At 37.7% G+C, this 27,606-nt stretch overlaps 1 non-coding gene across 1 annotated transcript; it reads right to left on the minus strand.

Annotated features, from left to right (window-relative positions):
* Window positions 1-24,399: 24,399 nt before the first annotated feature.
* LOC116756224 lies at window positions 24,400-24,506 on the minus strand. The gene has a single exon (XR_004350592.1). It is a non-coding gene; the product is annotated as a U6 spliceosomal RNA (small nuclear RNA).
* Window positions 24,507-27,606: the final 3,100 nt, after the last annotated feature.

Consider the following 27,606-nt stretch of genomic DNA (forward strand, 5'->3'; position numbering starts at 1 on the left):
TAATATCTCTTTCAGATTTTTCGTCGTTAGTATATAGGAATATAAGAGATTTCGGTGCATTAATTTTGTATCCTGCTACTTTACCAAATTCATTGATTAGCTCTAGTAGTTTTCTGGTAGCACCTTTAGGATTCTCTATGTATAGTATCATGTCATCTGCAAACAGTGACAGCTTTACTTCTTCTTGTCTGATTTGGATTCCTTTTATTTCCTTTTCTTCTCTGATTGCTGTGGCTAAAACTTACAAAACTATGTTAAATAATAGTGGTGAGAGTGGACAACCTTGTCTTGTTCCTGATCTTAGAGGAAATGGTTTCAGTTTTTCACCATTGAGAACGATGTTGGCTGTGGCTTTGTCATATATGGCCTTTATTATGTTGAGGTAAGTTCCCTCTATGCCTACTTTCTGGAAGTTTTTCATCATAAATCGGTGTTGAATTTTGTCAAAAGCTTTTTCTGCATCTATTGAGATTATCATAGGGTTTTTATCCTTCATTTTGTTAATATGGTTTATCACATTGATTGATTTGCATATATTGAAGAATCCTTGCATCCCTGGTATAAACCCCATTTGATCATGGTGTATGATCCTTTTAATGTGCTGTTGGATTCTGTTTGCTAGTATTTTGTTGAAGATTTTTGCATGTATGTTCATCAGTGATATTGGTCTGTAGTTTTCTTTCTTTGTGACATCTTTGTCTGTTTTGGTATCAAGGTGATGGTGGCCTCATACAATGAGTTTGGGAGTGTTCCTCCCTCTGCTATATTTTGGAAGAGTTTGAGAAGGATAGGTGTTAGCTCTTCTCTAAATGTTTGATAGAATTTGCCTGTGAAGCCATCTGCTGCTAGGGTTTTGTTTGTTGAAATATTTTTAACGACAGTTTCAATTTCAGTGCTTGTGATTGGTCTGTTTATATTTTCTATTTCTTCCTCGTTCAGTCTCAGAAGGTCATGCTTTTCTAAGAATTTGTCCATTTCTACCAGGTTGTCCATTTTATTGGCATATAGTTGCTTGTAGTAATCTCTCATGATCCTTTGTGTTTCTGCAGTGTCAGTTGTTACTTCTCCTTTTTCGTTTCTAATTCTACTGATCTGAGTCTTTTCCCTTTTTTGCTTGATGAGTCTGGCTAATGGTTTATCAATTTTGTTTATCATCTCAAAGAATCAGCTTTTAGTGTTACTGATGTTTGCTATTGCTTCCTTCATTTCTTTTTCATTTATTTCTGAACTGACCTTTATGATTTCCTTCCTTCTGTTAACTTTGGGGTTTTTTTGTTCTTCTTTCTCTAACTGCTTTAGGTATAAGGTTAGGTTGTTCATTTGACCTGTTTCCTGTTTATTGAGGTAGGATTGTATTGCTATAAATTTCCCTCTTAGAGCTGTTTTTGCTGCATCCCATAGGTTTTGGGTTGTCGTGTTTTCATTGTCATTTGTTTCTAGGTATTTTTTGATTTCCTCTTTGATTTCTTTAGTGATCTCTTGGTTATTTATTAGCATATTGTTTAGCCTCCATGTGTTTCTATTTTTTACAGATTTTTTTCCTGTAATTGATATCTAGTCTTATAGCGATATGGTCAGAAAATATACTTGATACGATTTCAATTGCCTTAAATTTACCAAGGCTTGATTTGTGACCCAAGATACGATTAATCCTGGAGAATGTTCCATGAACTGAACACTTGAGAAGAAAGTGTATTCTGTTGTTTTTGCATGGAATGTCCTATAAATATTAGTTAAGCCCATCTTGTTAATATATCATTTAAAGCTTGTGTTTCCTTATTTATTTTCATTTGGATGATCTGTTCATTGGTGAAAGTGGGGTGTTAAAGTCCCCTACTGTGATTGTGTTACTTGTCAATTTCCCCTTTTATGGCTGTTAGGATTTTCCTTGTGTATCCTATGGTGCTCTTATGTTGGTGCATAAATATTTACAATTGTTATATCTTCTCTTGGATTGATCCCTTGATCATTATGTAGTGTCCTTCTTTGTCTCTTGTAATAGTCCTTATTTTAAAGTCTATTTTGTCTGATACGAGAATTGCTACTCCAGCTTTCTTTTGATTTCCATTTACATGGAATATCTTTTTCCATCCCCTCACTTTCAGTCTGTATGTGTCCCTAGGTCTGAAGTTGGTCTCTTGTATACAGCATATATATGGGTCTTGTTTTTGTATCCATTTAGCCAGTCTATATCTTTTGGTTGGAACATTTAGTCCATTTACATTTAAGGTAGTTATCGATATGTGTATTCCTAGTACCATTTTCTTAATTGTTTTGGGTTTGTTATTGTAGGTCTTTTCTTTCCCTTGTGTTTTCTGCCTAGAGACATTCATTTAGCATTTGTTGTAAAGCTGGTTTGGTGATACTGAATTATCTTAGCTTCTGCTGTCTGTAAAGGTTTTAATTTCTCCATCAAATCCAAATGAGATCCTTGCTGGGCAGAGTAATCTTGGTTGTAGGTTTTTCCCTTTCATCACTTTAAATATGTCCTGCCAGTCCTCTCTGGCTTGCAGAGTGTCTGCTGAAAGATCAGCAGAAGATCATGGGGATTCCCTTGTATGTTATTTGTTGTTTTTCCCTTGCTGCTTTTAATATTTTTTCTTTGTATTTAATTTTTGATAGTTTGATTAATATGTGTCTTGGCGTGTTTCTCCTTGGGTTTATCCTGTATGGGACTCTTTGCACTTCCTGGACTTGATTAACTATTTCCTTTCCCCTATTAGGGAAGTTTCAACTATAATCTCTTCAAATATTTTCTTAGTCCCTTTCTTTATCTCTTCTTCTTCTGGGACCTCTACAAGTCAAATGTTGGTATGTTTAATGTTGTCTCAGAGCTCTCTGAGACTGTCCTCAATTCTTTTCATTCTTTTTTCTGTATTCTGCTCTGTTCTTCTGCCTCAGTTATTCTGCTATTGTTTCCTTCTAGAGAATTTTTAATTTCATTTATTATGTTGTTCATCATTGTTTGTTTGCTCTTTAGTTCTTCTAGGTCCTTGTTAAAAGTTTCTTGTACTTTCTCCATTGTATTTCCAAGATTTTGGATCATCTTCACTATCATTACTCTGAATTCTTTTTCAGGTAAACTGACTATTTCCTCTTCATTTGTTTGGTCGGGGGGGATTATTACCTTGCTCCTTCATCTGCTCTTTCTCTGTCTTCTCATTTTGCTTAACTTACTGTGCTTGGGGTCTCCTTTTTGTGGGCTGCAGGTTCGTAGTTCCCGTTGTGTTTGGTGTCTGCCCCCCGTGGGTAAGTTTGGTTCAGTGGGTTGTGTAGGCTTCCTGGTGGAGGGGACTAGTGCCTGTGTTCTGGTGGATGAGGCTGGATCTTGTCTTTCTGGTGAGCAGGACCACATTTGGTGGTGTGTTTTGGGGTATCTGTGACCTTATTATGATTTTAGGCAGCCTCTCTGCTAATGGGTGGGGTGTGGGGTCTCCCTGGCGTTTGGGTTTTGTTTCTTTGTTTTATTGGGTTTTTTGCTACACAATTTTTAATTTTATGTAGTCCATCTTATCATTCTGTTTTGTGGCACCCGGAGTCTTGATCATAGTGAGGTCTTTCCTTTCAGTCAGATTAGAGAAGAATTTATCCACATTCTCTTCTGGTCACTGTATGTCGTGTTTACTTCCAGATCTCTGATAAATTTTTTATTCTTGTATACAATGCACGAAATGGATCTAATTTTATCTTTTCTCAAATGGCTATCCAGTTATCCCAACATACTTATTAAAAATAAAACAAAACAAAAGCCTTTGTCCCAGTGATTACAGAACCACCTGCACCATTCACTGGATTTCTGTACATAGCACAGTTATTTCTTGATTTTTCCATTCTATTCCATTGGTTATCTATCTATTCACATGCCAATATCATACTTTTTAAATTATAGATGCTTTGTAGTAGGTTCTCTTATCGTTAGTTCTCCCTCTTTCTTTCAGTGTTTCTTTAGCTAGTCTTTCATATTGTTTCCTGTGAACTTAAGTACGAAATCATCTACTCTGTTATTACAAAAGGCCAGTGGTATTTTCATTAGGGTCACATTAAATTTATAAATTAACTAACCAAGATGTAGCATATTAATATTGAGACAACCAATCCTAGAGCAAGGAATATCTTTCATATTTTCAAGAATACTTTGCTTTCAGTTGTATTTTATAGTTTTCTTTATGTAGGATTAGACTATTTCTTGTTAAATTTATTTCTAAGCATTTTTTGATGCTGCTGCTATCATAAATGGGATTTTCTTATCCTTTAAAAAGATAACATTTTAAGAGTCTGGAATTTGTCTTTTATCTAAGTTTCTCCATCACTAACTACAGGAAGCTATATTGTGCATAGATAGAATTATGAAGTTTTGTTACAAATAATGTAAATGTTTGTTTTCTCCTGGATTTCATGTCTGTAAAATCTTCTCATTTATCTGCATTTTTCATTCTTCAGTTTGCATTTTCAATGTTCTAGGATAGACAATTTCTCAGGAAGTATGTTAAACAATTTAAAATTTAAATAATTATTTCAATAATAAAATAAATCACTGTTCCAGTAAAGCCTTGTATTACTTGTTTATGAATTTTAGCTAACTGTCCCTGGCACTCCCTGTCAACTTGTGAATCACAGCCAAAATGAAATACTCAGAGATAGGCTAGTGTGGGTGAGGAATGCTTTTATTTTCACCAAGAGCAAACCAAGTTGCAGTTTATCAGTTGTGTACAAAGTGTTCTGCCGAAACCGTAGTTTCCTGGCATCATAGTTCTGATTTATTGCAGTGATTTATATAGATTGCCTGATTTGCCTATTTTTTAATCTGGCTCTTCTTATAATCCTATTGGGACACATTTTAATAATAGAAGGATGTTCATACTTCTACTTCTACATTTATTTACTAACAGACTTATAATGAATAATGAATAGCTTAAAAATTGTCCAGTACAACAGGTGGAAGTGGGTACTGCAAACAGACTCATTCAGCAGTCTTGGTTTGATTATGAACTCCCCTGACAACCAATTAGTGAATTTAAAAGAATTATTTCATCTTCTTGATTCTGTTTCCAAAATAGTAAAATAAAGGGATTGACTTGAAAATGACCAAGTTCCAGTTGTAAAGTGACATGCTTCTCATTAGGTTGAAATAGTGTGCATGTTTATCATTAATAAATTCTCCCTTTGTCTTTGTGACAAAAAGACATAGCTCTTCATAAACTGGTGAAACTGTTCTAATGAGAATGGATTCATTCATTTCTGTTTCATAATCTATTGAGACTTATGGGCAGATTCAACAAATGAATTACTTTGGTGTACAAGAGTGAATAACCACCTCCACTGCTCACCAATGTTTCCCTCCTTTATACACACCCCCCCCCACACACACACACACAGAATAAGCTTACTTTCTTTGACCAAGATAACAACATCTAATGAATCAATTTCCGCTGACATGAAAGAAATATATTTTTCTCAGATGAATTATGAATTTCAAAGCTATATGTTATTCAATAAAGGAAATATAATCCTTATCATTAAACAAGTCTGTCAATATTGTTTAAAAGAATGATATAGAAAACAGCTCTTTATTGATATATTAACCTCCTCTGAAGTGTGTAGAATGCATATTTTTCTGAAAAGAGATTTTAAAAAAATGATTAGCATCCTTCATAATTAATAGCTATTGTGAACCTCAAAGGTGTAAGAGACCCTGGCTATAGCACTCAGTCAAACTATAGCATATAAGCCAGGTCATGTTTGGTGCAAGCAAAATGAAAAGAATAATCAGTCTTTCCCAAAACACAGAGCCCTGTCACAGGAAAACATCATCTCCGATCACTGTCTGATCTTATTTGAAAGCACCAGGCATTGCAGATTACCGGAGAGAGGGTTTATTTTTTTTTCCCATAAGTCCCATTGCCAGAATTTAAAACCCAAATTGGATTATTAGAACATCACAGCAAAATCCTGGTGCTGTATATTTTGAAAGGAAAAACTACAGAAGTAGAAAAAGCAACCAGAGGCACTGCTCTTAATTCTCCTTATATACATCAAGTATCAATTTGCTTAGGTTCCCACTTTGAAATATGAAATAATGTCAGGGTACAGTTCTAGCCCTATAATTTAGCTGTAAGAATTCAGGAAAGTTTTTTCTTTTGCTCATTTGTGCTGTGAGAAAACACATTTGATGATACCTAAACGTAGGGTCTGTTGTATAATGAAGCAGTACTATGTCACTGGCCTTCAGAGTTTTGACCCAGGTTATGTGCTCATAACTGTCTCATTCCAGGAAGAATGGCTTCAGGCCACCAAGAATTCGAATGCATATTGTAAAAACAGGCTATCTGCATATATGTGGAGCTATGGCATTATGTCCACAAAATATGCCAATATATGAAGGAATGATTTAGTCTTTATCTGGATAGCTGGTGGTGTTTATCATTGCCCCTTATAGCAGAGAAAGCTCCTCGAATTCTGTTTGAGATTGAAAAGTCTTCCTGTGCGGGGTGGGTGTGGGATGAATTGGGAGATGGGAACTGACATATATACACTACTATGTATAAAATAGACAACTACTGAGAACCTACTGTATAGCACAGGGAACTCTACTCAGTGCTCTGTGGTGACCTAAATGGGAAGGAAAGCCAAAAAAGAGGGAATAGATGTATACATATGGTTGATTCACTTTGCTGTACAGCAGAAACTATCACAACAGTGTAAAGCAACTATGCCATTAAAAAAAAAAAGTCTTCCTAGGTTCAGCTCAGGGTGCTGTGGGATTTCCATTTTGGTTTCATTTTAATGACATTTTTGTGCCTTAAAAGTACTAAAACAGGAAACTTTTCTGGGAAGGAAAGTATTTGACTGGGAGAATTTGTCTTTTGCTGTCACAATCTTCAGCTACCATTCAGCTAAATGTTGTTTGGAATAATGTGGCCTCACTGCCCCTATCTGCTGTTGAATTGCTCAGACGGGTGGGAGATTAGGGTGGGGTGAGGTGCCGGTATTATCTGTGTGAGCCCTCCAGGGGTCACGCTACACTAACAAGGCCGCCCCAGTCAGGGTGACAGAAGCCAGCTGCTGCCTTGCTGGCCTCCACCGTCAGAAGGTTCCACTTACTGCAGAGCTGGGTCTCCAGAGATTGTGTATTCTGACTCGTTTTTTTCCACCTCTAAAAAAAGTGGCTAGCTCATCATTTTTTGTCCTCATTTTTTTTAGGAAGGACCTACATGTGAAACCACTTACCTGTTTAACCCTCTGAACTTAAAGAAAATGAGTAATGCCACTTAAAATACCCCAAATCCAGTTCTGCCCCGTCTAGTAGGAGGGCCCTAATGAGACATTTAGCAAGAAGGTAAATATTAGATTTTTAACATTCATACATTGCAGCCACGAGACTTGATGTGACTGTATTTTCCAAATTGCTTCGTCTCTTTTTATTTATCCTGGGACAAGTCATACTCTGTACATACAGAGCACTGTGCATCTGTACTTTCATCTTCAAAAATCGCCTTGGTCCTTTTTTTTTTTTTTAATTTTTAAGGAAAATACTTCCCTTTCTTCCACTGAGGGCTCTTTATTCGTGATAATCACTTTTTTTCCCTAAAGATGGAAAGAAAATTCCCAGGCTTGTTTGGCTCAGGGCTGCTTCTGAAAGGCCAGCACATGGCCAGAAGAGCTCTCCTTGGTTTTCCTCCTGGTTTCTGGGGGGAGAGTGTCAGTCTTGGGTCAACAGAACTCAGAAAAATGGGATGATGATTCAGCCAGTAGAGGGAGCTAGGGCTACCTCACAGCTTTATAAGGCAGAGCCTAAGGAAGGAGTAATTTTTTTTGTATGAAGTTAATAATTCTTTTTTTTTTTTGGCCGCATCACATGGCATGTGGGAGCTGGGATCTTATAGTTCCCCCACCAGGGATCGAACCTGCAGCCCCTGCAGTGGAAGTGCAGAGTCTTAACCACTGGACCGCCAGGGAGGTCCCTGAAGTTCATTCTTAATGCTACCCCTACACTAAATTATTGTACATTATCTTTCCTACAGAAGTGAAGAAGTAAACATAACCATCCCGACCTTTTGAGGAGAACAAGAGTCTCAAAGAAATGTATTAGTTTTACAGCTTTGGAAGAGTGAATCATTTTTTAAAAGACAAATAATTTTTATAATTATGTTCATTAGACTACCATAATTTAAAATAGTTATAACAAACATATATTTATACAGGGCTAACAGAAAGAGGGATCATACATTTTGGGGCTTAGCTCAAAGGAGACCTCAGATTTGAATATTAGTTGCATGTTTGGTATTTAAATGGTCTTGCCAGGTTAATGTATGACACAGATTTCTCCTCGTCGGTGAGTGCATTTGCACTGGGGGGGAAAGGCACTGAAAGCATTTTGGGTGCCCTATTTTTTCATTTATCAGCATTTGTAATTATAGTTAAGTGCTTCCAAAACAGGGCCTCGATCTATGAAAGGTCCTGCATTTATATGATGCTTTTAACTTTTCAAAGTATTTTTATATGTGCTATCTCATTTTAAAGTAGATTTGACATAGCCTCAATCTATTAAGGAAGTGACCCTTTCAACCCAAGAACACTCTGGAAATTTTTTAGCTGTACTTATCTTAGCTACCATTATAAAACTTAACGAAAGTCATGGTGATACTAAAACTTCCATAATCAATGTAAAATTACTAAGTAGAAGGTTTGCAAAAAGCCAGTATTTTTTTAACATCCAGAAGCCTTTTTCATTTTTATTTCAATGAATTTGAAGTTATCTGTTGTTTGTGTTAAGAGTAATGCTGTCAAGAATTTCACCATGGCCACCACTGTTGAGAATTCTGAAGAAATAACAAGTTTTGTGAGTCTGTTCAGCCTTGTCCAGAAAATAAAAAAAGGTCTGAGATGTGATTTTTTTTAAAGATTTTTTTAAGAATGTGATGAATTCTATTCCCTGAAGATTTGTATGATGTTCTCTCTGAAATTTGTGCCCCCTCCATGGTGTCTTAACAGTGGCTACTCCAGCGCTGTTTCTGATGGTATAAATTGCTGTGGCTAGGAAACTGGGGATGTCTATTCTCGTTCTTGTCCATCTTCTGGAGTAACAAGGGTGTTTTGTGAAAGGCCAGCAGAGATATTGACTCTGTCAAAGTTGTCCATTCAATTCTGAATAACCGTTTGTATACGTGTGACTGAGCGATCATGGGAGTAACCAAACTTCAGAAATGAGGATCCTGGATAGAGTCAGTAAAAATCAATTGCTTCAGCTGGGTTCAAGTTTCCTGGGGAAATATTTTTTCCGAAAGCTTGAGCCAAGTTTGAGATAAAAAAGCATTATTATCATCTTCTGAAACTAAATTAGCAGGAATCTGGGTTGTTGCCTTGATAATTCCAAACTATGTCGTTATATTCATGATTTACTTCTTTTTCTAAGTTTGTCACTTTTATAAATATAAAAAACTTGTTTTTATGGGGTCATGTGTAGTTAATATGTAGGAAAAAAATCATGTTCTTTTTTTCTTTCTAATTTAGGAAAGAAAACTGGAGCAATGAGATTTGAATGAGTGACCTTTGCTAGGCACTGCATCTTTATCAGAGTATAAAAGAGGAAATTATTTTGAAGGCTATTGCTTTTTACATTTTAAATCTATCTGGACATTCTTTGTTGGCTGAACTTGAGGAAATAACCAATTGTGGAAGAAAAGTGAAGGAGCAGTCCATGTAAGTAAATACTCATCTCAGAAAAATAGATTTATTTTGTTTTATTTATTATTATTATTGATTTTTTTCATACATCTTTATTGGAGTATAATTGGTTCACAATGCTGTGTTAGTTTCTGTTGTACAACAAAGTGAATCAGCCATATGCATACACATGTCCCCATATCCCCTCCCTCTTGAGCCTCCCTCCCACCCTCTCTATCCCTCCCCTCTGGGTCGTCACAAAGCACCGAGCTGATCTCCCCATGCTATGCGGCTGCTTCCCACTAGCTATCTATTTTACATTCGGTAGTGTGTATATATGTCGATGCTACTCTCACTTTGCCCCAGCTTCCCCTTCCCCACCCCTCCCCTGCGTCCTCGAGTCCATTCTCTGTGTCTGCGTCCTTATCCTGCCCTGCCACTAGGTTCATCAGTACCATTTCTTTTTTTTAGATCCTATATATATGTGTTAGCATACGGTATTTGTTTTTCTCTTTCTGACTTAACTTCACTCTGTATGACAGACTCTAGGTCCATCCACCTCACTACAAATAACTCAATTTCATTTTTTAATGTATTTACACATTTTTGTTGCTAATTGGGTTTTATTGTCAAAATTGAAGTATTTTTAAATGACCAAATTATATTTGACCTGTTAGAATCTACCTCATAGGGCTTTTATAAGGATTTAATATAATATGTAAAAATATTCAAGTTACATACAGAAGTTCTCAGTAACTATTACTATGGCTATTTTATTAAACATATTCAAGGCATCTTTGGGATTCAGTACAACTTTGGGATAGAGACTGAAACACAAAATAGAAAAGGACTGTTCTGTACACATTACCAAGATAAACTGAAATTAGCAAATTCTTTGGTACTCTTTTCCTTTAATAAAAGTTGTAAACTTAAATTATATGCAAATACTTTTGAGATAGTGCATTGCCTTTTTCACATATTTACGTTTCCAAATCCCTATAAGCCTAAAGTAGATATTTATGTCTTACTGAACTGAGAAAACTGAGGCAAACAGTGGAAATTAGTTGTTTCATTTCATGAACAGTTTAATCTCAGAATGGCCATAAACATAAAATCTCCCAATTTCAAGCCTCTGTTTCCTTCCATAGCTCATTCAATATTTAGTTCCTAGTCATAGAGCCTCACAACATCAATTCTTATTATAAGATTGCTTCCTTATATCCTGCTTAGTATTTACAAGAAGGCAGTACTTTCAATGGGCAGGTGGATGCCTGAGGCTGTATATTTTTTTCCCTGTGATTCACTCCAAGGAATTTACTGAGCATTTAGTATGGGTCAGGGCGCATATACGACACAGAGAACAAAACAGACGAAGACATCTACTGTCCTGAGCTTACCTTCTGGAGTTGGGGAGGTAAGGGTGGGTGGGGAGAGAAAACAAGATGAATAAGTAAAATATGGGATATGTTAGAAGACGCTGAAGATAAAAATAAGACAGGAAGAAGGATAAGGAGTGTCAGGTGACCGAAGAGTTGCAGTTTTACACGGGATGGGCTGTCGAGGTGTTGCCAGGAGCTGCATTTGAATCCAGATGAAGGTGAGAGGGAGCCTTTGGGGCACTGGAGGAAGAAGCGCTGGGCTGAGGGACCCCAGTCCCCTGGTGGGGGGAACCTGCAGGCCATGTGGGAGCCAGATGGTCCACTCTGTGGGTAGGAGTTGAGCTCAGGAAATAAAGGGGCCAGCCCATGTGCTTTACTCACAGTGAGATGGGAAGTAATTGCAGGGTTGAGGGCAGAAAAACGCCACGGTTTGATGTGAGCTTGACCACCACCACAGACTGCGATGTGAATGGATTTAGAGAAGCAAGAGCAGAAACAGTAACACCAGTTTGATGGGGTCGTTGATGGTGGGACCATCAAGTAGTGCAGAGGTGGTGCAGAAGGGGAGATGACAGATAACTGGAGATGAATTTATTTTGGAAATATAAACTCATGGCAGACATCACTGGCTGTCCTCCCACACCTGTTCCCTCCTTCTTTCTGGGCAGATGGATACCCAACTAGAAACCACATCTCCAAGCTTGCTTTGCAGCCAAGAGCGTCCACATGATGAGGTTGTCACCAGTGGATGGGAAGTGGAAGTGCTCCGTGCCAGCTCCTAGCCATCCTCCTAGAGATGGTTGCCCCACATTTGCTTCTCATTTTTTCTCCATTCTTTCTGGAAATGGTGGTGACTGGGAACCTTGGGATGTTTGAGGAAGGCAGATCTGCCACTGCCCCAGAGCCCTGATCATAATTACTGTATTTCTTGCACTTTTACACGACAAAGAACTAACTTCTAAGGTCCTTAAGCCTCTATTTTGCAGTTTCCTTATTAGGGTAGTTTAGCCTCCACCCTAACAGGAGCTCACAGAAGTGCTGAGGGATCGGATGTGGAGGTGAGAGGGGAGAGGATGACTCCAAAGTGTGGAACCTGAGTTCAGGTAGAAAGGAGTTGCCTGTTGCTGAGACATGGCCAAGTGTGGGAGGAACAGGTTTGGCAAGAAGATCAAGAATATAACTTGGGCCATGGTACACTGGAGATGTCTGTTAGACATACCTTTTAAAAATAATTTTTCATTAGCCTAATGAATGCTTTTTAAAAAAACTAAACTCTCTAAGTGCACTAAGTATTGTACAAAACCAAAAAGAAATTATTTTCTCTCAAGTGGTTCACTGTTTAATGGAAATCATTTATGGTCAGTGTCAGATCAAAATTACGCCCCACATTAGGAATTTCTAGAGAGAGACTCATTCAAGTTTTAATGGTAGTGACTTTATTACTTAACCTACTTCATATGAATCACTCTGCTAGAATCCCTTTATGGTTGCAATGATCTCAAAATACAAGTATTTATCAAGCGTACACAAATAACATACCACGGCTCTCCTTTTTATGCACAAGCCAATTTTCTATGACTGCGTGACCTTACTTTTGTATAACTTGGTATACAGGGGTTTTTTAATCAAAACTTATTTTGAATAGTTTCAGTCTAATCCAAGGAAGTGATACAGCTGTTTGCTACGTTTCCCATCTTTGTAATTGACCCTACCCAATTAATAACAAAGTCAGGGCTGGGCGTCAACAGGCAACACAGGGTCAACTAGGGGAAATGTTTGTGGCCACTTTAAATTCACCTCCTTTCCACATCTGTCGATCTTCTTCATGTACCTACTTTGTATTCAATTACGGAGGAGAGTTCTCTCAAAGTCTAAGACCACCGCCCAGGCCTGCTCCCTCATCTACTGGACGGTGCTTGGAGCCTGTCTCCGGGGCTTATGGGGCCAACTGTTTTATCCATCTCTTCTTTGTGGGCACTTAGGTCACACACTTCATCCCTTCAGTACCACATTTCCTGTTTCTTCTGATATGAAAATCATACAATTTAATACGCTAATCTCGTAACAGGAGAAGGCTAGGAGGCCAGCCCTGTTCTGTTCTCCCTCTGAGCACAGACACCAACAGTGATATTCTAGAGACACCACAATGTTGAATGACTAAGAGTATGTGTAGGAATTTCAGAGATGAATTTGTAACGAATACTTTAGAAATCAATTGCTTCTTGAGCACCAAAACGACGGCAACATGGCATATTGGTTAAGAGTGCATTCCGTGGCTTCAGAAAAACCTACATTTTAACACTTCCACTGACTCGAGTGTGACCTTAGCACACATTTCACCTAACTTTTTTAGGTCCCAGTTTTCTCATATGTTAGGAAGGATTACGACACTTATGCACAAGCCGACCTTGACTATGAAGGGCATAACACCCATCAAAGCACTTAGCACAGTATAAAATGGAAAACTAATAAGAACCTGCTGTATAAAAAAATAAATAAAATAGAATTCAAAAATTCAAAAAAAATAAAGCATTTAGCACAGAGCCTTGCACATAGTAAATGAATCTCAGTGAGCTCCAAGTTAAACCAGATGATTAAAAATAAAACTCATTTTTGGACAATATTATCTCATTTTTTAAATCTCTCATCCCATCTCTATGAATGAGGGAAGTTATCGTCTCCATTTTCTGCTAAGGGAATAGGCACTAAGAGACTGCTAAGTGACTGGCTTCAGGACAAAAGCAGTGAGAGGGGAGGTTCAAGCTAAATGGCGTTCAGGTGCTTCTTGTGTCACCAACCCCAGCTGTTGAGGGCTGTTATCTATGGTGCCCCCAAAACACAGCAGGCAGGTAGCAGCCGACTCACGCTACCCCTCAGGCCATTTATGTAATATGTACAGTACATGCTCGAATGGAGTTGAACATATCCTGTCCTGTAGCTGTTGTAAATAAAGCTTTACTGTGCATTTTTACTTCACTTACTAATAGCAAAACTTAAAGTATTATGAAACTTGCCTGATTTGGAGAACATACTGGGATTTAAATCAACTGGTTCTAATTTGGTGTGAAGACCTAAGACATCATTAGGTAAAATAGTAAGTGCTCTACCTGCTAAACAATAACTTCCCATTCTGTCCCCCACTGCAGCCTGCCACTGGTCCCCAAAAACCACCTTTATATTTTCTGTCTTCATGATGTTGATTATTCTAAGTACCTCATATACAGTATTCTTTTTCATGTCATATATCTTCTTGGTGGGACTGTAAACTCCTTGAGGACAGGGCCCATGTCTTCTAAATTTACATTACAGTACTTTATTTTTATTTTTTTCCTCAATCAAAATCCCAGTAGACTTTTTTTTTAACATCTTTATTAAAGTATAATTGCTTTACATTGTTGTGTTAGTTTCTGCCGTATAACAAAGTGAATCAGCTATATGTATACATATATCCCCATATCCCCTCCCTCTTGTGTCTCCCTTCCACTCTCCCTAACCCACCCCTCTAGGTGACATTACAGCATGTTAGAATCCTTCAGCCAGGGTTGGATGTAGCCAATGCCCAGTAAATACTTGTTGGTTGAAAGTTCGTTGAATGATTATTAAATCTGTAAATACTTTTCCTGAGCTGGTCAACATTTTCTGGGGAAATTTCTCATGATGGGCTAAAGCAAAAACAAAAACACCCAAAAAAACACCAAAAGAAACTTACAAAGTCAGTCAATATATAAAGTAACATTTTTTTTTTCTGTCCACGTAGTATTTAGGGTAAAACCTGAAATAACTGCTAAAGTAAAATCAGATGAGCATGGACTCTTATTTCCTTGGTTGTCAACGTCATTACTCCAGGGGTGACCCTCAGAAACTAAGAGCTGTACTGCATATTCTAGCAACACTCAATGTACCTTTTGAACTACTTGAAAGTTCCAGCTTTCCATTGGCACCTTCCTTTGTTGGAGAACTTTTACAGAATGTGGTATCCATTGCATCTTGGGTACTTTTTTCCTGCGCCTTGATCCAGAGGTATTTTTAATCTGTTATGGGCCAGGAATAGAGTTGTCTTGGGTCAGAAATCTGTATGGTCTGGAAGCACGATGTGAGTAAACTTGAGTTCTTTTTGCCAGGAAGGATGTAATAGCCTCGGCACAAGGTTCTCAACAGAAGGAGCACAGAGGCCGCAGTGCCAGTCTGTTCCTCCCTCCCCCGTCATCTGCCTCATAGCATTATTGCTGCTGTTGTTATTGTTTTTAACTCAAGAAGGAGATACATTTATTATTTCCCACAGGGAACTCTTGGTTAAAGTTTCTCTCTCTCACTGCAATCCAGCTGGTTGAACTCAGTGATACTGTCGGAAATATTTTATATCCTTTTATATCCGTTTGTCTAATGGCCTCAAAGATATGAAATATTGTCATTTTCCATGAACTGGCATTGGGCGTTGGCCATATGTACGTATTAATGAAAAAATATCTGATACTTACATTTTCCTGAAAACTTTGCTTCCTTGCTTTATTACTACTTATACAAGTTTACTCAGTTTAGTGGAATTAGTATATTCTGAGCAAATTAAAATAAAATGAACTTTCCACTTTAACAAATATTTTGATGGAAGAGAATATACTCTGAGTAAAATGACAGATTTGATGAGAGAACCAGAATTCAAAAGTTAGGTCTAGGGCTTCCCTGGTGGCACAGTGGTTGGGAGTCCGCCTGCCGATGCAGGGGACGCAGGTTCGTGTCCCGGTCTGGGAAGATCCCACATGCCGCGGAGCGGCTGGGCCCGTGAGCCATGGCCGCTGAGCCTGTGCGTCCGGAGCCTGTGCTCTGCAACGGGAGAGGCCACAGCAGTGAGAGGCCCGCGTACCGCAAAAAAAAAAGTTAGGTCTACAAACTGTTAAGTGGGAGGAGAAGGATGCATAACCCACTGATCCCATTCTTCTAAATTCCTGGGTCCCCTTCTGTTTGTTGTCCTCTCTCTAATCATTGTGTTCCCACCTCCCACTCTCCTGGAGATATTGAGCTTAATGTCGGGAATTGCTCTCCCAGATCATTAACATTTCCAAGAATCTGGTTGAAATAGCCCTAAAGCTTAACAAGTATAAATTACCAGAAATCATTTATAGCTAGGATTGCTTTGGGGCAGTGGGGGGGAGGGGTCTGGAGCTGGGGGGCAATGTTGATACTGAAACTTTATCAGCATGCTTGTGAAGAGTACTGTGCTAATACCTTCCAAAGTTTTCTATCAGTAAGCCATTCACAACCACCATAGACAAAATACAAGACTAGGCTGATATGGGAAAATGTATAAATGTGAAGAGATGTTATGATCAACTATGATATGGAGATCTGTATATGCGTGCATTTATATACATTCTTTTAAGTACGAGAAAAAATTCTCACAATGACCTTAAATGATAGTTTCCTCGAGATAAAAATCATGAACAAATTGCTAAGGATGCATTAAAAAATGGAAGCATATGTCAACCAATATCTGTACAAAATTATAAATGTTATCTGAAGAAATGAAGTGATGGGAGCTTCATGGGGCTGCTTAGGGGGTGTTTGGAATTTTGCCAATGGAAGTTAGTTTAGAAGAGTCCGTTCCATGTGAATGAGCCTCAAATAGAAAACAGTTAGGAGGGCTAAACATACAGTTACACAAAATTTCGTCATCTCCTACACCAGGACAGTGTTTGCAAATCTAACTGTGCTTCACAATTATCAGGAGAGATTTTTTTAAAATATGCATTACTAGTTTCTACACCTTCCCCTCACCTCTGAAATTCTCATTTAGTGGATCCAGGAAAGTACTAATGTACTTGATTTTTTTATCAAGGTCTTCCTTGGTGTTTCTCACATGTGGCCTGGCTTGGGAATCACTGAACTGGGGATATTTTCAAGCCCTTGTATCTCCTTTGTTGTTTTCTTAGCACTTTTTCTTCTAACATTTTCACACTGTGCCTATAGCTTTCCTATAGTAATTACTTTCCTGTGGCTTGTCTCCCCACTACTTGTCTGTTCTCTGAAGACAGAGCTGGATATTTCTCTTTATCCCATACAGTACCTTGCACAGTTTTAAGCATACAGTAGGTATTTAAAAAATAAGATGACTTGAATCCCTTCTGTCATTCATTTTGGTGCACCTTGGTATTTCCTGCTCACTTATCACTTGACCCCAAACCCTGAATTCAGAACAATAGTCAGTTGTTCTTCAGAGACACCAAACCAGGATAAAATCAAGGGTAAAGTGAGTTGTTTGCCAGACCACTGCTTGAAGAATTTTCTGCAGAAGAAACAACAAAGCCTCACTTGAGGATGTTTTAATATTGTGGTAATTGATTTATTTCCTTTTCTGAGCAAAAATAATAAGTTTGGGCAAATCTGAATATACTGACGGAAACAGAATATTTGAAACCGAGGGTCTTAGAAAGGGAAGGATGTGTGGTAATGAAGCTCAAAGCATGTGCAGGTAAGTTCCTCCTGTGCGGATGAATATCTCACACACACACACACACACACACAGAGAAAGTCTAGTAAAAGATTTTTGAAATACAGTTAATACAATCTCCCTTAACAACAAAAAAATCTGTTGCTGCTTTATAACACAAACATTCTGTAGGCAAAAGCATTTCGATAAATTTTTAGTATCTCTAAAACTCTCATCTAAAAGTAATAAAGTAATATTAGAACACCAAAAGTATTGACAAAATATTGTCACTTAGAGCCCACTGAAGTATAAGTCTATCCATTTTATGAGTTATTTTTAAATCTCCTAGTTACAAAAACAAAAAAGAAATACTTAGAAAAATATTTCACTTTTAACATGTAAACTACATTACCCATCACATATTTAAAAGGTTTTACAGTAAATATAAACAAACCATGTTCTATCAACATCCTTGGGGAAAATGTAAAATGTAGTGGAACTGCAGCTCTAAATTTGTTTAATTGTGCAATTTTGGTAAAATAGAAAATTTTTTAAAAATAAGCATGCCAAATCACGTAGTATTTTCAAGGTTTAAATACCTGAAGTTGTATAGCAATATTACCACAGTCTGCCTTAATTTTACAAAACAGAGAGGTAGACTAATCACAAGAATGATTCAAATAAACAGTGTTATAATTTTTTCAATTTAAAACAGAAGATAAAATTTCTGGGGGAGGGGAGGAAAGTGGTCATTTTAAACATGCTTACCCCAACTCAAGTCTGATTTAAGAAATGTAGCATTTCTTTGATTTTTAATTGTTCCTGCATTACTTGTCAATGTGGCCACATGACTATAGTTTATGCTATTATGTTGTCAGGCTTCTGATAATGGGGAGGAATGTTTGTTTAGACTGTGTAGCTCTTCACTTTAATTCACTCTGGCTCCAGGGTGACCTGTTAAAACTGCTATCAATGGAAAATCCAAATTTCCCAGAAAGGATTAAAGCAACAGCAACCCCTGTGAACCAAAATTATCTCCTATTGAGGCTAATTACCTTAGCACACTTAGGAAAGTACTGCTATAGGAAATCTGTTGCCTTGCAGTCTCTCCTCTTCTGTAAAGTGCTTTTAGTTGATATGAAGTCGTATATTTGCTGATTACTCTGAGGCATCTTTTAGTACCTTTATAAGTGTGAGGAGAGACCCAAAAAACTGAAATGACATATTGAGCCATAAACAAACATATTACATGAAGTATGCAACTTTCCCATGGTTATAAAACCTGTGTTTAGGGAATTGACCCCATTAGGATGGGAGTTTTAAAAGGAAAAAAAGAAAAAATTCTGAGCCTTAATATATAAGGAAAAAAAGTAGAGTTACTAAATTTTAAAATTTTCTAGTTTTTTACTTACATATGACAAATAACTTATACAACATACAATTTAACAAATAAACAAGATGTGTTTTCTTAACTTTTCCTACTGTTTTGAGCATGTAGGAATTACTCAGTTCTTTAAAAAAGCCAGTTTGCTGGCTATTCTATTTGTCACTTACAAAAACAATCATAAAATGAAAGGTAGTGACCCAGAATCATTCTCAATTTTAACAAGGTAGTTCTTGATAATTCTGTAAAATTATATTGTTTACTTGAAGTGAGGATGAAATGGAGTGTAATTGAAATCAACATGGAAAGGATATGGAAACCAATTATTTCTGGATCCTAGACAGAAATATTTTTACTCTTCATTTATCATTATACTTACTGCTAATGAACTGTTGCAAATTGGGCAAACAGGAATTGCCCAATCTGTCCATTTATAGCTCAAGTATGGTACCTAAAGCCACAAAATAAGGTTTTTGCTTGATAATTGTTAGGGGTTGACTTGTCCATTTGGCTGTCTACTCTATAATTATAATTATTAAATAATTAACAATTATCCTATAATTATTTGATCCTCACTCCATTTTGCTATATTGAGAATACTGTTAATTTTTATTCCTACAGCACTTTGTGACATTATCTGGCCTTCCCTGAGTGCAAATGGGATTGTAAGTGCATCCCCAAATGAGAGAACTCAGACATGGCGTAGTCATCTCCATGACCCAGTGTATGCACATGCTATTTTTTTAGATTGTCATTGTAACAGAATCACAATTTAAATTATTTTTCAGAGAATTCAGTGATGCTAGTTTGAGGGGAAAAAGTCTAACACAGGGGCTCAATGAATGGTGGCTATTAAAAGTCTTTGGTTTACAATACTTCACATGAAATTCTTATGACGTGAATTTTTTATTACTTATATTCTATTCTGATGACCTGTATCAACTTCTAATCTGCTTTTGGCATTGAATTTATGCAATCAAAGTAAAAAATAATTAGAATATCTGTTATGGAAAGAGGAAGTGAAATTGTGGCCATGTGTCTCAAGAATTTCTAAGACTAAACTGAAATGTTTTGAATGAGTTAATGAAAGTAATATGTCTATAGCAGATACGATGGGTAGAAATAAATACTAATAACCAAATATACAAGCAGAAGTAATCGCCCTCCATCAAAAGTAGAGTCAGCCTGAGAAGCGAAGCTCCTAAACTGCCCACCTTACCTCTCCCACATTCTTTCCCTGACTATGAAAAGGCAGCTACTGAAACTGGCGTTGCTGATGGCTGAAAGCTCAGCGGGGGCTCTGATTTGAGGCCTTGGTTCCCTCCATGTCGGCCACCCCTCCGGCAGCCAGGTTCTGCCTGGGCAGAAGTCTTAAGTCCTTTATGACCTATAGTCTCAAAGTCTCTGAATACTACTTGTGATATTCTATTGTTCAAGCAAGTCTCACCGCAACCAGCCTGAATTCAAGAGGCGGAGAATTAAACACCTCTTCTTAGTGAGAGGTGTGGCAAAGGATCTTCAGCCATCTGGAGTCTACCAGAGCTGCAGAAAGTAAAAGAAACGTTTTATAAGAGGACTAGAAAAACAATCATCTTTTGAATTGGAGGGTAAATATTCTTAAACACCTCTCTAAAAACCATTTCTTTTTCACCACTTCTGCTTTCCACCTTTGTCCTGGTCGTAACTACTTGTTTCCACTATTTTAGCCTTCTTGCCTCTGTTATCTTTCCCACTAAAACATCCCAAATATTACTGTTGGATCAATCTTTCCAAAACACTACATTCCTCAGGTCCTTTAGTGTCTCCCAAGGCTTATGGGACAGAAACCAACTAGTTAGGTCTAGATTATAGAAATTATCATGTTATGAAAGTATTTAAAATCCTCCAGATCGCACCAAAACCTGATTTCCTTCCCCTGCTTAGTGTCCGTTACTTCCCTAGACTTTTCCTTATTTAAGCAAAAAGCTCTTCACACCAACTCCCTAAACAAGTTCTTCTTCATCTGGTCTTGGCATCTTGGCTCATTGTACTACCTAAAATATCCTTACTCCTTCTGGTTGAATCCTTCCTTGTCCATGAAGACTTGCCTAAACACTGAAGCTTACTTTATAGTTCTCTTTTCTAAAGTTTCAATACACCATCCTCTCAATGGCATTAAACATTGTACTGTCATAAATAAATGTTATTCACAGAAGCATAAGTTATATTTTTAACAAATTATAAGTTCCTTGATAACAGGTGCCACATGTTGTGCTTTCTTATGAGTTCTTGGTGCATGGTAGAGACTTACTGAGTACTCATTGAATTACATTGAATGTGTACTTTTTCTTTGCTACTTCTTTTATACCCAGCTGCAGTACCTATACATATTTTAGTGTAGGAATGATATTCATAGAAATATTTTATAGTGTTTTTAAGTTATAAATTTAAATTCCCAGTTATAACAGTAAAAATCAGTCCATGTTTTTATTGAAAATAAATGTTACCGTATAATGAAACTGAGGCATAGATATCATCTATATCATCTAACAGAATAATACAGTATAATAAAATATTTTTATGACTACATAGACATTTTTACAAAATTTATCTCCTACTTTAAATGAACCCAAAGACAACATGAATTCATATTTTCTATTATTCCTTTGTTATTAAACCAGAAAAATTGACTTTCACAATCTACCTTTACAAAGAAGCCTGGTAGCCTCATTAATCTGGTAATGTTTAGAAATATTTCCATAATTCAGTGATGAAAAAATAGAATAAGTACAAGGTACTTAAAAAAGAAAAGGGAGACAATTTAAAAATAACTATAGATAAGTAAAATAAGTTGGGTAAGAATCTGTTCATTTTGAAATGCCTCATAAATAATATCTAAAAATCTGTTTCTTACAATTCAATGATGGCTCTTTCTCAGTTGCTTTGTTTTTTAGTTACAATGTATAATTATTTAATTTTATAAACTGGTTGCCAAATAATTCTGTACCAACATATCTTACACAACAAGCCTTGAAACCTTTTCATAAATACAACTGTAAAGTTATTTTCACATCCAAATATTTTAGAAGAGACTTTTTTTCTCCTTCCTGGTATTAGCAGTGTGACTTGCCAGCAAAACTTCAAAGTAGGAACATGATTTTACATTTGACATCATAAATAAGTGTGCCAGCTGCCAGGTTTCCCACTGATTGAGTTTATGCTAACTTAATAATCTGTTTTAGTTAACTAAGTCACAACTTTGATTCATTCCCCTGAGAGACAGAAACTGTCATAGGGAAATAAATGATGTGCCACAATGTTTTTAAAAACGACGTCGCCATTTTTACTGCGTCGGTATCTCAGCTTTCTATATTGTGAATACACGGATTTCAACTGATACAGAATTTTATTTTCAGTAAGATAGCTATTCTGAAATTGTAGTCCAGGTGAAAACTGAAAATCCAGAATAGGAAGCAAGACAAACTGGCAGTTACTTTCCTGAGAGAATATTTTATACATGTTTTATACCAGATTATATGTATGTGGAAAAAGTTATTAAAGGTTCTAAATCTATTTGATAAGCTCCAGAAACCCCCCAATAAAATACTCACTCATCAAATACACCTGTCTGATTACGTGGTTTCAGTCATTAATGTTATTGGATTCTAACTCACACACACAGTAATAAAAGCATTATACTTTATACCCTCTTCTAGCTCTTTAGGCAATTTCATGAACTTGCTTGAATTTATTTCTAGTATGTTTTACCGAACTATTCAAAGAGATGGTACTGCTGTCAAAAATCATTCATCCAGGGCTTCCCTGGTGGCTCAGTGGTTGAGAGTCCGCCTGCCGATGCAGGGGACACGGGTTCGTGCCCCGGTCCAGGAAGATCCCATATGCTGCGGAGCGGATGGGCCCGTGAGCCATGGCCGCTGAGCCTGTGCTCCACAACGGGAGAGGCCACAACAGTGAGAGGACCGCGTACCGCAAAAAACAAAAACAAAAACAAACAAAAAAAAGAAGCACTATGCCCAGTGGCTGGACAAGAATAATGCGATTCATTGTCATGGCTGTCCTCTCACAAAAGATCACAGTGATCTCCTGATCGCACTGAATCCCAGTGGTACAGAAACAGTCTGTGCATAAAACTAGCGAAAATCCATTAGTGCATTCTGCAAAAACAGACTTTTCAAACACATCTGTTCTTTTCACTATAGTAACTCAAACCCTAAAATTCTGCCTGACACGTAGTAAGCACTAAATAAATATTGAACAAGAGAAAGAAGGAAATATTTTTGTAAAGTATCATGAAAGTTAATTTGGAAAAAAAAAAAAAGTCACATAGAATATTTAAATCCACTTTAAAACCAGACAAGCAGGGCAGTCTTTGCAGCTGCCAAGAAGGTAACTGGATTAGAAATTCTATGAGCTCCTTCTGAAGGCCATCGTGATTCAGAGCTTCTTCCGGAGGTTTAAATGCAAGCTCGTGATTCAGTGCATCTAAAGGGCATGTCATTTTTAAAGATATTCAATTCATAGGTGAAATTTATTTTTAAGAAGATGAAAATGGATGAGCTGCATTGGAGTTTTAATATAGACTTTTGAAAGCAAAGGAGACTTCTCTCTTCACCACCTATTTACAGGGGAGTCAGAAAGAAATACTTTGAGATTTGCTCAGGGAAACGTTTAAAGCCGCAGACTGTGAGTTGATGGGGTTTGGTGGTGCAGGGGAAAAGACATGTGGACGAATTATGATGCTGTCCGAGCCCAAGTGCCACTTAATTAAGAGTTTATGATCTGCCCACCAAGTAGCCAGATATAGTCCCTATCACCTTCCCCACACACTTGGTTATTGGCATTTTGACACCTCCTTTGCACAGCGGGGGGCATTCCTGACACTATCAATGTGATATACCTGTTTCAGATCACAAACATTACTCATTAACCTTAGGGCAGAAATCTAACATAATCAAAAATCCTTTTGCCACCCAATTCAAGTCAACCAGGGACAGGATAGATAGGAAAACATAATATGAACGGTACATAGAGAAATACTCAAGAATTTTTTTTTTGTTTAAAAAGGGGTTTTCTGTTTTCAAAATCCACAATCTGTCACAGTTTCCAGGTTATTAATTATTTGCAAACCATGTGTTTAAAAAGGGTTCAGAATATGGAATGCTGTGATTTAGGTGAATTACATTCTTTAGCAGAGTGACTTTTACTAGTTTTTTTTTTTTACTTTATTAATATATTTTATTTAGCCCAATATATCCCAAGCATTTTCATTTCAATATGTAATCAATATCAACTTCTTTCTTTTTATTTATTTTCTTTCTTTTACTTATTATTTATTTTAATTGAAGTATAATTGATTTACAATATTAATTTCTGCTGTACAGCGAAGTGACTCAGTTATACGTATACATACATTCCTTTTTATATTCTTTTCCATTATGGTTTTTCCCAGGATATTGAATATAGTTCCCTGTGCTATACAGTAGGACCTTGTTGTCCATCCACTCTATATGTGACAGTTGGCATCTACGAACCCCAAACTCCCAATCCAAAAGCACATGGAACCCTTTACGAATTTGTGTGTCACCCTTGCACAGGGGCCATACTAATCTTCTCTGTATCATTCCAATTTTAGTATATGTGCTGCCGAAGTGAGCACGACTTTTACTAGTTTTTTTTTTTCCCCCTTTTGCTAGTATTCACGGTCTCAAATAGGACAGAAAAGTTTTCAGGAATTAAACATCCCTTTTCCATCTCTTCTCTCTGACCTCCTAAAAGCTGTCTCTTACAATCAAGTCAAAACAGAATGCTTTCTATTATGGTCACACCACTCTTCTCTCTAAAACCTATGTCTGACCAGATGCGAATTATGACTAGTTATATATCTCTACTCAGTAAAGCTGTACTTTTTTTTTAATTTTTTTTTTATTTTGCAGTACACGGGCCTCTCACTGTTGTGTCCTCTCCCGTTGTGGAGCACAGGCTCTGGACGTGCAGGCTCAGCAGCCATGGCTCACGGGCCCAGCCGCTCCACGGCATGTGGGATCTTCCCGGACCGGGGCACGAACCCATGTCCCCTGCATTGGCAGGTGGGCTCTCAACCACTGCACCACCAGGGAAGCCCAAAGCTGTACATATTTTGACATAAAGTGATTAGAATTACTAATACTATTTAAAACTTCTAAAACATAATGGTATCATTATGTTGCTCCTAAAGATGCCTCCTGACTTTCAATCATTTAAGATGAAAAAAGTGGCCCTGAACAGGCTGGAGGCCAGAAGCATCACCGGACTTTCCCCTGAAAGGCCATCCCTATTTCTAGATAGAATCCAAGTGGCTCACGCGTTCTCCCTGCTGCTGCCCATGGAACTTCTCTTCACTCAACCACTGTTGGCCATGATGGGTGGTTAATGTCACATTCAGCCAGTATAGCCCCTCCTGGTGAGTCACACTGTTTCCTGATCAAGCCCAAGTGTAGCCTGTGATTGGGAATGCCTTGCTGGCCTTGCAAGGCCAGCCCTGTAGCGAGGGTGTGTCACTGGGGTAGACCACGGGGCTTTCTCTGTCCTTACAGCCTGTTATCAAAGGTCCCAAAGCCTTCACAGCTGGGTTCTCCCTACCTGATGATGATGTCTGGAAGGGTGATCTTATTCTTTTAGTTTCCTAATTTCCCACATTCAAAGAACTTGTTATGTTTTCCCCAGGCTGAGTTGTGGGATATTTGAGTAGACCCTAAAAGCACCCACCTGAATGTGCCCTGCACTCTCGGCCTCCCACTCAGTCAGCAGCCCAGGAAAAAAGCACAGACATCTGATTATTTCTTCTTTCTGCATGAGCTTCTTGTCTATCTGATGTACTCCTGGAAAGCTTCTTGTATTATCTTTTCAGAGTCTTAATTCTTGTATTCTGTTGTTTGATCATTAATTCCCAAATCCTCTTTGATAATGTTCTTAGTGGGTTCATCTGGTCCTCATAAACATGAGACCTCTGTTCCCACCTCAAGCCCCGCCCCCTGCCCACCCCATCCCGCCCCTTTTAAGCAGAAACTACATGCTAAACACTGCACTCGGTGTTAGGCTTTCATCCTAACCTGAGGGGCTTTCCAGGCCCTAGTGGGAGACAAACACAGAACACTAGAACTCCACAAGTAATTGGCATCCTCACAAAGTTAATATTAGAAACACAAATTCATTCTCAATTCAGTGAACATGGGACACTTTAGTTAAATCTGCTAATATCTTTTTCCCTTACACAAATTAGAATAATCACTCCAACTACCTCCCAGGTCCTGCTCAAAACTGCTGGCACGTTCACCAAACTTGTACAATTTCTGAGCGAAAGCTGAAGGTAGTGGGTCTCCAAGCACATCCAACATTTCTCCTTTTTATATTCAGCCGATGTTCAGAAACAGTAAGGAGCCAGCGAAGGGTGAAATATGCATGGCATGCCTCTTGGATTATCAGCTAATGGTAGCATCATTGATAGAACAAAATTAATTTACTTAAGAAATCAGAGCCAAGTGGAGCTGAGGTCTGGTAGGTGAAAAATGTGTGTTTTATCAGCTAAAGTACTCAGCTCCAAACTCCCCTGCTTCTTAAGTACAAGTAATGTATGGCTGGGTTTTGGCATTGCACTGCATGCCTACCCATCCTGTCATAATTAAAAATCTCCGAGAGACCTAAAAGCTATAAATGGCCGTCCTTATGCTCACTAAATGACATATACCCACTAAAATGGATTTTTGAGAATCACCCAATTTATAAAACACTAGATGTGACATGGTTATCACATAGAGGGGTTTGAAAGATGAACTATGGTGGAGATACACTTCCATGATGAATACACTCAACGTTCCTTCTACTGATTTTTTTTAAAGATATTTCAGTCTGTTGAATTGGATTATATTTTAAAATAGAGAGTTGAGATATTCACATTTTTATCCTTTACCCTTGAAAAAGATTCATTTTGGCATGAGATGGCATGATTTGAAATCAGCTATAGTGTTCAATTGTCACAATCTGTAATTTTAACTCCCTGTGTTTGGGTGCTTTCTAATTTATGGACATGCAATGCCAAAGTGGAAGTCAGGAATGGACTTAACCAGCGTGCCATGTAGTAGGAGCTGGCATGTGACCGAGGCTCTGCCATTCAGATCTATCAGTGAAAGTCTTAGATTTAAAAGAGAGTGAGATGGGAGAACAGATAGAGGGGTATCATGTCAAAGGATAAGATGGATTAACTATAATGAAGCATAAGATACTTAATGCAAGTAGTATACTTGGATTAAGTATCTTATGCTTCATTATAATCTTTGCTTTTATCAACCTGATGGATGACTTCAAGGAAATTAGTGATAACTTTTCAGCTTAACTTCACTTATTTGGGAAATCAGAATTATAGATTTATTTCATGTTTCTGGAAGCTCTAAAAAAAATTTCCTAAAGTGGTTCTTGCAAATAAATATTTCATAATTTTCTAAATGTTGGAAAAGACATAGTTTAAAAAAGTCAATAGGTGTTCATGTGGATTAACCTCTAAAGAATGTGGGAAATGAATAAAATTGTGGCTTAAACACATTTTGTTGTTGTTTTTTAGCGGTACGCGGGCCTCTCACTGTTGTGGCCTCTCCCGTTGCGGAGCACAGGCTCCAGACGCGCAGGTTCAGCGGCCACGGCTCACGGGCCCAGCCTCTCCGCGGCACGTGGGATCCTCTCGGACCGAGGCACGAAGCCGCGCCCCTGCATCGGCAGGCGGACTC

Source organism: Phocoena sinus, chromosome 6, assembly GCF_008692025.1.
Source record: "Phocoena sinus isolate mPhoSin1 chromosome 6, mPhoSin1.pri, whole genome shotgun sequence".
NCBI lineage: Eukaryota > Metazoa > Chordata > Mammalia > Artiodactyla > Phocoenidae > Phocoena > Phocoena sinus.